The following is an 8,437-nucleotide window of genomic DNA, read 5'->3' on the forward strand; positions in this document are numbered from 1 at the left end:
TGAAACCATTCAGCTTCCGCAATGAATTGATGTCGTACAAGATACTTAATTATAGACTATTCAGAGCAAGAAATGTGGTGGAAAATGTCACGTTACTCCCGAACAGGCGAAAGTTATTGTTCTCGCGCGATTTGTAGTATATTCCATTATTTCCTAATAATACGCAAGTCTGTATATCTACGATTATCTGACGTAGACAAAGACATAAATGGCATTACTGATTCGGGGAATTGAAAAATGGAGTTGAGGTAAAATGGAATGCTTCCTTCAGTTCGGCGAAGCAGCGATTTAGGGAGTCTAGCAGACACGATTAACGTTCATGAAGGTTTTATGCAGTATTTCATGACTCCTCAAGGAGAGATTGAATGGAAATGTAATAGGACAATATTGCATAACTCGTCTTTGTAATCTCTTTCTCTTTTACAAGTATGAAATTCCATAATTTAAGTTATTTTGTAAATACAAAATATTTTCGTGATGCTATTTTATAAACTTTCTCAAATTTAGATGAAACAAAAGTAATATCAGTTTGAATTCAATATATATTTATATAATGCATATCTTATACAAAACATGTTATATAATTATTTTTATTAATTATAATTGTACTTAAAAATAAAAATACATATGAATACATTAAATGAAAAAAGTTTCCATCAGTCAGTTTTATTCAATATTCAAACTATTGTACATACATACATAATCAATTTAGCAATGGATATTGGTTTTTAAAAATTTGCTTTCTGACGTTGAAGAAAATATAAAAAAGGGAAAGTAGTACACTTCATTTGACTAGCATAGAAAAAAAGTTTTGCGAATTTGAACGGCATGATGTGGAGCTATAAAGCAAAACAGCAAAATTTGTTTTTATCAATACCTACAATTGTGCAACTGCTCTTACCTTGTTAATCTCTTTTAGTAGTTGAATATCAATTCACATACATACATATGTTCCGCTTGAACTACTTTGTTAATTATGGAGATTCTCATCATCATAACTCATAAATCATGACAATCATCTGTTTTAGTTGCTGATGCGAAGATTTCTAGCGCACATTCAACTACTTGAGTATACTTTTTGCACTCGACGTTTAATAAATTACCATATGATGTGGATGGCTTTGATGGTATATCCCTAGATATAATTTCTGATTCCAACAATGTTGTTGGAGAGCTCAAGGCTGATGGACTGCCCTATAATTACAAACATTCATATGATAGTCAAATAGTAATATTTTTTACAATTTATTATGCATTATGTATGTATACGTAGTATACTCACAATTATTAGATTTGAAGTGAAATTCGCTTCATCACGCTAAGTCGGCTCTAGAAACTTCAATGATATACAGAGCGGGCTCATCGTGGGCGCTCTTCCTGCACTTGTACACTTTTTGTGTGACTTATACGATTAAAGGCCGCCTGGAAGAATTCCATTTGGCTGCCACTTCCGATCGGCGCATCTTTAATATTTCAGCCACCTCATGCTATTGAGCCTCACGAAGGGTTCTGTTTGTATATTCAGTGGTAAGGAAGTTCCATGTTACTGAAAAAAATTACAAAAACGAATAAATTATATCCTGAAAAAATAATATAAACCTTACCTCGAAATCGTCAAAAAACTATTTGAAAATACGTTATCCTTTTTAGCAGCTGTTCGTACGGCAAACAAAATCAAATTACCAACATCGTGGCAAATCAAATTTAAATGTCTAATGCTGCTACAAATCGAAGTTTGATTGTTTTCATTTGGTTGTCATTTTATATGACCGTGATTTGCTAAATATGCCAGAAAACGTAATTGACACCATTTGACTACCCGTTTTCATTATTTTGACAATATTTCACATCAAATATGACCTAATTAAAACCAGGAAAGAACGAAACCGCAAGGATAAGTGAAGACCATCATCAAGATCATTTATGCCTAATAAAACAGCGTCGCGTTGACGTCTGTGAAACAATGCTTTCCGACTATCAGGATGGCATGAAACGTATTATTACTGAAGATGAGTCATGGATCTATGCTTACAACCGGGAAACAGATGATCAATCGGCCAAATATCGTTGCAAAGGTAAACCACGTCAAAGGAGGCCAAAAATCAATGTTATATTGATAGTTTTCTTCGATTATCGAGGTGTGGTGTATTCCGAATTCCTTCCAACCGGCTAAACTGTCAACAAAAAATTCTATGTTATGCGTCATTTGCGTAAAGCTATTCGAAAAATGGTAAAATGTATGGTTTGTGCACCACGACATGGCACTGTTGCATACTGCGTTAATTCTTCGTGAATTTTTAGCCAAATTGTCAACTAGTGTCTTGTCGCCATCACCATGTTCAACTGAATTAACTCTGTGTGACTTCTGACAACTCAGCAAACTCAAACGGCCGCTCCGTGGAAATCGTTTTGAGTCAATTGAGGACATTAATCGTGAATCGCTACTCACATTGAAGAATAGCCAAGCGGGATTACATTGTGGTAGATGACATAGATTTTGAAGAATAAATTAAAATTTTTGGCATTATGAACAAAGTACGCTGGTGGAGCCAATACCCGTGGTGACTAAAATACTTTCGCGTAAAACTCCTTCCTGCGTTGGTGGCCTTCGGACTAAAAAAATAACCCTGGTCAAGCCAATTCTCGGGGTAATCTAAGTAATTTATTACGTAATATTATTATATATTGTTTATAAAATTTAAATAAGACAATATCTATGTATATGCATGGAAAGGGTATTTATACTCATCTTAATTTGAAATATATTCTTATATAGGCACTTGTATTAATTATTAGAACGGAAATTTCTAAATAAAGAAAGAGGAATTTTTGCCAAGTGCGTTATGACCATATGGTAGCTTTCCATTTCCTCATAATTCATAGCACATAAATGATGTCCAGTAAGAAAAAAAAACACCAGCAAAAAGTGTGTAATGTAAATTTGTTTAAATGTTTACAGTTTAATTTAAAGATTTTGATGTGAAAAATGTGCGTAAAGTGTGTTAAATGTAGTGAAATAGCTTGTTGGAATTTTTAACTTTAAGTCGAGTAATCTAAGCGTTTGCGTTACTATAATCCGGTATATTTTTTCATGAAGGCTTCCGCTTTCCAAGGGTACTTTCAGATCGCGGCGCCAAAGAAATCAGAATTTTATATATAGTATTTCTTTGATTTGTAAGATGACTCAACAAAGAATCTTAAAATTTTTACCGCTGGTGGAGGAAAAGTAAAAATTTTTTTAGTGAGAATATATTTCATTACAATTTTATTTAGATATTTTCATTACTTATATACTATTTTAGGAAACTATATTAAATAACTAAATATAAGGTGCCCAGAAAATAAGACATTGTATTTATTTTGAAAATTCTTTATTTATTCTTCCAAATCAATTTCATCAGGTTCAAAGTAATCCCCTCCCGATGCAATGCACTTATGCCAACGGATTCTCCAATCTTTGAAACACTTGTTGTAGTCACTTTCCGGGATGGTCATCAGTTCCGTCTTCGCTGCGGCTTGAATCTCCTCTATCGTATAAAAACTGCCCCCGGAGCGGTTTTTTGAGCTTGGTGAACAGCCAGAAGTCGCACGGCGCCAGGTCAGGTGAATACGGATTGCGGAAAGATATGGGTTGAGTTTTTGGCGAAATGATCATGAATTACTAGGGCAGCATGGGATAATGCATTATCGTGGTGTAAAAACCAAGAATTGTCTGTCCACAATTCCGGCCTTTTTAGGCGGATAGCGTTACGCAAACGAAGCATAACGTTCAAATAATATTTCTTGTTGACTGTTTGACCGGTTGGAAGGAAGCATAGATCCAAGTCTCATCGCCAGTTATAATGCGTTTCATGACACCCTGGTAGTCGGAAAGCATCGTTTCAAACACTTCAACGCGACGCCTTTTTCCAAAAACATCAATGTTTTCGGTACCAGCCGAGATTTGACGCGCTTGAGGCCCAAAACATCCTTCAAAATGGTATTGGCTGAGCCTTCGGATATGCCAACTTCATCAGCAAGGTCACTAATTGTTAATCGACGGTTTTTCAACACCAAATCTTTGATTTGTTGAACGTGAGCTTCGTCGGTTGAGGCTGATGGTCGCCCTGGACGCTCTTCGTCTTCGACTCGTTCACGGCCGGCTTGGAACTCACTACACCACTTGTAAACATTTTTTTATACTCTCGCATCAAAGTTGCTAAGGAGAGTATTATAGTTTTGTTCACATAACGGTTGTTTGTAAGTCCTAAAACTAAAAGAGTCAGATATAGGGTTATATATACCAAAGTGATCAGGGTGACGAGTAGAGTTGAAATCCGGATGTCTGTCTGTCCGTCCGTCCGTCTGTACGTCCGTCCGCCCGTGCAAGCTGTAACTTGAGTAAAAATTGAGATATCATGATGAAGCTTGGTGCACGTATTTCGTGGCTCCATAAGAAGGTTAAGTTCGAATATGGGCAAAATCGGCCAACTGCCACGCCCACAAAGTGGCGAGAACCGAGAACCTATAAAGTGTCATAACTAAGCCATAAATAAATATATTAAAGTGAGATTTGGCACACGGGATTGCATAAGGGAGGGGCATATTTGTACGTAGTTTTTTGGAAAAGTGGGCGTGGCCCCGCCCCCCACTAAGTTTTTTGTACATATCTCGGAAACTACTATAGCTATGTCAACCAAACTCTATAGAGTTGTTTCCTTTGGGCACTTCCATATACATTTCAAAAATGGAAAAAAATCGGATAATAACCACGCCCACCTCCGATACAAAGGTTATGTTGAAAATCACTAAAAGTGCGTTAACCGACTAACAAAAAACGTCAGAAACACTAAATTTTAAGGAAGAAATGGCAGAAGGAAGCTGCACCCAGGCTTTTTTTAAAATTGAAAATGGGTGTGGCGTCGCCCACTTATGGACCAAAAACCATATCTCAGGAACTACTATACCGATTTCAATGAAATTCGGTATATAATATTTCCTTAACACCCTGATGACATGTACGATGAATGGGTGAAATCGGTTCAAAAACACGCCTTCTTCCAATATAACGCTCCTTTGAATTCCATCTGATGCCTTCTCTGTATAATATATACATTAGGAACCAATGATGATAGCGGAATAAAACTTTACACAAATACGGTATTTGAAAAATATGTAAATGACTGATAATGAAATCTCGATTATCACTTTATCGTGCGAGAGTATAAAATGTTCGGTGACACCCGAACTTAGCCCTTCCTTACTTGTTTTTAATAGTATTTCGGCTTTGCTGATACTTAATAAGTAAGCATGTGCAATGATATTTGAACAGTATAAATTATACAATTTTCCAATATGTTTTATGTTATTTACAACAATAAATTATTTTTCGTTTGCAACGCTGCACTTATATTTATTTTCAACTTCTTTATACCTTAAAATCATTCCATAAAATAAATCTTGTGTTTCAGACTTATTTTGTCACTTCATCATGCAAGGTCGCATGCAAAGTGGTGGGATATCCATGCACTAAGAAGGATGTAAAGTCCTTTTACCCAAAAATTCTGGAATGGCACAGTAATAACGATTTTTTCAATTTATTAATTTTTTTTTTTTTTGCTTTACTACAAATTCACGTTTGCAGAAACTTTACATGCCAGGAGGGAACATAAGTAGGAACCGTGCAAATTTTTCGCAATAGAATCAATTACACATACACAAAGCACTTAAAAAAACATTTCTGTATACCTGACAACACAAAAGCCCCCTTTATATAAGCGGAAAATTATATATTATTGCTTGCTACTAGAAAAAATAACATATATTCACCCACCAACACATAGCTTAACACGTTCGCGGACGTGAATGCTATAGCATTCATTTTCATAGTTACTGATGTAAAATGACGTGAATGCTATAGCATTCAAATTTTAAAGCCAATTTTTATTCATTTAATTTTATACAATCTTAAGTTTTTGTAATTAATACACATTTCAAAATAATGACCAATTGGTTCATTAGATACTTTCCTATTATTTTATCTTTTCTCCGTGTATTTACAAATTTCCTCACGTCATTCTGGTTGAAAAATATTATCTATATCGTCGTGGATGCTATAGCATTCATTGTATATAACGGTTAAAACACGATGTTCTGACTACTCTTATAATATGTATGTCTAATTAGATTTCGGATATTACTACTAGTTTTGAAAATAATTGCCTGTATATTTTTGCAGCTCCCTAAAATTTTGCGTCCTCGAACGTGTTAAATCACTGGCAGGATATTTGAGTGCTACCGAGGAAGCACAGAAAAGCCGTTAAAACAACACACGACACTCGTTCTCGGCTGCGCCACGCACACAACACAAACAATAGTCAACGCGCGACACAACCCGCTCAGCCAACAAAGCACAGCATATCAAGCGAGTTTTGTGACTTTGCTTTTATTTTCAGAATTTGACTTTAAAACTTCAGATTTTTCTACCAAAACGAAATAAGCGTTGCAATCATTGAAAAGAAATTTTCATTTACCGTTTGTAATTGCCGGCTGTGTGACCGTTAGCGTAACCCTCTATAACTCAAAACCTCCAAATTAACTATTTTTAGTGGAATCGGTTAGTTTTATGGGAAAAATATACAGAAATTATTTTGTTTTTTTGAAACTCTTTATTTATAACACATATGTATGTATGTATAACAAAAAAAAAGGGAGTGTAGCTTACAGGCAACAATGAGTAACAGTGATAAAGAAAGTTGGCAAAATTATGAGTAAAATGGAAATCCTTCAGGACAAATGAAAGTTCTTGAAACATTTTTTGTTTTTGGTATAGCATAAAGCTAACCCGCACTTTTCACACACCGTGTGAGTGAACCCGGCACATTTCGGGAACTTGCATCGGATTTTTTTTTTTCCGCCCATTGAGGCCAGTGCCCGACTTGATCTTGGCGGACTACTTGTGGAGGCACATGTTGTGCAGGTCTCCTATGTTTCTTCGCTAGAAGCTCACCTTCTATTGATCGTCGGGTTATCAAGCCTTGTTTTGTCCCCATTTTGCATAAAGTTTCGGCAATTTCCAGACGAAAACCTGCGGATGCAATGATGGTCTTATCAGTAGGATTTTTATATTTGCAGACCCTCTTATAGAGTAGCCATGAGTTAGCCATAGTTAGATCTAAGTAGTGATAGAACAGGCGCATCTGCCAACGTTTACTCATCAGTCGTATCTTGTAGGTGCCCATAATGCTGTCAAATGCAGGAATTCTATTTCTTCTAATAGTGCCTAACGCAAGAATACCTTCTTTTGATAAATATTCCAACAAAGGCAAAGATGTAAAATAGTTATCGAAATCGATCCTGTGGTTTTGTTGTCGTGGAATCATACGCGATAATCATACTACGACGTTTGAAGATGCTCCTAAATCTGGCTCGTCGGCTCCGACAACATTCTCTTTACCTGTTTCTATCTCTGTCTTATAAGCGAAACCGGAAACACCACTCAAAACAAAGAATTTGTATCCCCACTTATGAGGTTTCTTAGGGTTATATCGTTTTAGCGTATTTCGCGCTTTTGTAGAGCATATTTGCTCATCTACACAAACACGTATTTCTAGCGGAACTTTGGCGTATGCCTTGTTCAAGGCATCAACGACTGGGCGAATTTTGAAGATTCTATCGGCATCAGGATGGTTCCTTTGGAGACACTTTGAGTTGTCGTTGAAATGAAGATGCTGCCTAATCTTTTCAAATTTACTAAAAGGCATAGTGTCTTGAATTACGTTTGTACCCAGGATGGAGCCCCAATGGTTAGTCACCCGAGGTAGCTGAATTTGTAACATGAGATAAACGACACCTGTAAATTGTCGTATTCCTATCTCAGATACATGAAAAGTATTGTTCGCATCTTTCTGTATCAAATAGAGGTTTGTCTCTTCAGAAATTTTCCTTTTTAGTTCAGGTGGAAATAGATACAAGAAATAGTCTATAGGAGCCTCGAGATCCAAGATATCAGAACGCAATACTCGTTACCAGTGAAAACTGTTGCTCATTTATGACTTCCACAGTAGTGTTAGTTACTTTCGACGTTTGAGAAGGTCCTGAGGTATTTGGAGTGTCTAAGCTGCTAATTGCTCATTTAGCTCTAGATTCTTTTTCGACTCCTTAGTCGCTTGGCCATCCTAAAAAGAAAAACGCAAAAAATTTCGCTAGAAAAAACTATTTTTAGAAAATATAAGTTTTATAGTAAACTGAACACTTCTTTTTGATTTTTATAAAAGAAGCACAAATAAACGCAAAAACTATTTTTTATTAATTTCTGTACTTCACCACGTGCTCACTGTTTGAAATATTTCACTTCACTGAAGAAAAAGCTTCATTGGAAAAAAGTAACGGCACTTAGTTTGTTTTGTTTATGCTTGATTAGAGGAATGGAGTGTATACTATATTCTACATTGCTTGA

The 8,437-nt window shown here is 35.8% G+C and overlaps 1 long non-coding RNA gene across 2 annotated transcripts; it reads right to left on the bottom strand.

Moving 5' to 3' along the window:
• Positions 1–648: 648 nt before the first annotated feature.
• On the bottom strand, positions 649–7,992 carry LOC126754683 (uncharacterized). Of its 2 annotated transcripts, XR_007666354.1 has the most exons (4): positions 1,605–7,992; positions 1,283–1,546; positions 902–1,194; positions 649–839 (listed from the first exon to the last, which is right to left on the bottom strand). It is a non-coding gene; the product is annotated as an uncharacterized LOC126754683 (long non-coding RNA). The 2 variants fall into 2 exon arrangements; XR_007666353.1 differs by having other exon boundaries at positions 1,283–7,992.
• Between the last annotated feature and the right edge of the window lie 445 nt (positions 7,993–8,437).

This window comes from Bactrocera neohumeralis, chromosome 4 (genome assembly GCF_024586455.1).
Source record: "Bactrocera neohumeralis isolate Rockhampton chromosome 4, APGP_CSIRO_Bneo_wtdbg2-racon-allhic-juicebox.fasta_v2, whole genome shotgun sequence".
Lineage (NCBI taxonomy): Eukaryota > Metazoa > Arthropoda > Insecta > Diptera > Tephritidae > Bactrocera > Bactrocera neohumeralis.